The sequence below is a fragment of the Artemia sp. Qi Xiang Cuo genome, chromosome 3 (genome assembly GCF_049724085.1).
Source record: "Artemia sp. Qi Xiang Cuo chromosome 3, ASM4972408v1, whole genome shotgun sequence".
NCBI lineage: Eukaryota > Metazoa > Arthropoda > Branchiopoda > Anostraca > Artemiidae > Artemia > Artemia sp. Qi Xiang Cuo.
In genome coordinates, this window is record NC_142796.1 from 82393563 (window position 1) to 82396424 (window position 2862).

Sequence of the window (2862 nt, forward strand, 5' to 3'; positions counted from 1 at the left end):
CTCTAAAGAACGAAATTTTGGTACCAATAGATACATCAAAGCAAACAGTTCGTGATAACGAACTATATATTGTATAGTAAGAGTTACATTAAGGAACGAACTGTAGTCCATAGTAACTGAATTAATAAAAGGAATCACTATATAGATGATTATTCTAATTGTATTCGCATTAAGAATCCATATATAGATTTCCGGGTTGCAGCGGTAGCTAGCAACCTAGTAAGAGACGATCACGTCCAATGCTAAGAAATGTAAAAACCCATAGTTCCTAAAAAGGAGTCAGATCAAATTCAAAAGCACACCATTAGAACAACCTTGTCCGAAAACCCTATATAGGAAACTTTCAGTCCCTTGGCTTGAACAGCAAGGGAAATATATTGGGTTGAAAATCAAGAAAAGTGGCAGCTATTACAACGTTCTGCCTGTACGGGATATTTTTTTTTCTTTTTTTCTTTTTTTCTTTTGTATCCAGAGATAGCTTGGCACTGGAACATCGTTGAGAGTTGTTCAATGGCTCATTTTAAAGGAAATTAATTGGGTTAAAAACCTATAGTAACTAAAATAAATTATTTCTAGAGACGCATCAGTCCAGCAAGAGACGATCAGTCCAATGCTAAGAAATATAAAAACCCAAAACTCTTAAAAATATTACAATTAGGAAAGAATATTCTACCGATTGTCTACTAATAATCATATATAACGTAATAAATGACATGACGTAATATCTAACACGGATTGTGTACTAATAACCTTATATGACGTAATGCGTGACGTGACGTAAAAATAAAAAAAAAACAATTTTTATTTTATTTTAGTTTTCATTTCAGAATCAGTAAAGTTATCAACTACAAAAATTATTGGCTTGAAAATCAAGAAAAGTGGCAGCTACTACAACATTCTGCCTAAACGGGATATTTTTTTCTTTTTTTCTTTTCCACAGATAGCTTGGCACTGGAACATCGTAGAGAGTTGTTCAATGGCTCATTTTAAAGGAAATTAATTGGGATAAAAATCTATAGTAACTAAAATAAATTATTTCTAAAAAGAGAATAAATTTTTCCACCAAAAACTGCATTTTCGATGTCTTTTCACACTGCAGTCTTTACAACATAATCGTATACCAGCGGTAAGATTTGAACCCACGCCTCCGAAGAGACTGGTGGCTAACACCAGTGCCTTGGACCACTCGGCCAGGCTGCCTCTCATAAATAATATATATGTGAATCTGGGTTGCGTCAGTAGCTAGCAACCAAGAAAGAGACGATCAGTTCAATGCTAAGAAATATAAAAACCCAAAACTCCTAAAAATAGAGTAAGATCAAAACAAAAGTACATCATTAGAACTACCTTGTCTGAAACCTTACTAGATAAATAATGAATGTCGTCATAGTTTTATATTAGAGCTATGACGTGAATAGAAAAACACGATATTATGTTGTGGTTTCTGAAGACGTTATGAAATAATATCATTGCGCCCTGATCCGGGTTGCATTACATTAAGGAACGAACTGTAGTCCATAGTAACTGAAGTAATAAAAGGAATCACTATATAGATGATTATTCTAATTGTATCCACATTAAGAATCCATATATAGTCTTTTCGTAACTTATAAGTAAGAAAGAAAATAATTTCCTAGGAATTCTCTGTTGTTAAATAAATTTACCTAAAGGATCGACATAGTTAATCCTAAAATTTATATTAAAGAACGACATTTTATACATGATGACGCAACACAATTCATCCGGGTTGCAGCGGTAGGTAGCAACCTAGTAAGAGACGATCACGTTCAATGGTAAGAAATATAAAAACCTATAACTCCTAATCCGGGTTGCAGCGGTAGCTAGCAACCTAGCAAGAGACGATCACGTCCAATGTTAAGAAATATAAAAACCCCTAACTCCTAAAAAAAGAGTCAGGTCAAAACAAAAAGTACACCACTAGAACCGCCTTGTCCGAAACCCCTGTATAGGAAACTTTCTGTCCCTTGGCTTGAACAGCAAGGGAAATATATTGGCTTGAAAATCAAGAAAAGTGGCAGCTACTACAACATTCTGCCTAAAGGGGATATTTTTTTTCTTTTTTCCTTTTTTTCTTTTGTATCCAGAGACAGCTTGGCACTGGAACATCGTAGAGAGTTGTTCAATGGCTCATTTTAAAGGAAATTAATTAGGTTAAAAACCTATAGTAACTAAAATAAATTATTTCTAGAGACGCATCAGTCCAGCAAGAGACGATCAGTCCAATGCTAAGAAATATAAAAACCCAAAACTCTTAAAAATATTACAATTAGGAACGAATATTCTACCGAATGTCTACTAATAATCATATATAATGTAATAAATGACATGACGTAATATCTAACACGGATTGTGTACTAATAACCTTATATGACGTAATGAGTGACGTGACTTAAAAATAAAAAAAAAATTATTTTATTTTAGTTTTCATTTCAGAATCAGTAGAGTTATAAACTACAAAAATATTGATAGTATATGAGCAATAATTTTAATATTTTAATTTAAACTAGAAAGATACCTGAAAATCTTAAAATTAGTTTTATTTATTGTTAGGTTTTTGTTACTAGTATATCAAAAAGCAATATTTATACGCGCTTATTTTTCGACAATCAAACTGTTCGTGGTAACGAACTGTATAGTAAGAGCGACTCGTCTCAATAGTAACTGAAACTCTATAAACGAACTTTAAATGTCAATAGTTACACTAAGGAACGAACTGTAGTCCATAGTACTTAAAGTAATAAAAGGAATCATTATATATCCGGGTTGCAGCGTTAGCTAGCAACCTAGTAAGAGACGATCACGTCCAATGCTAAGAAATGTAAAAACCCATAGTTCCTAACA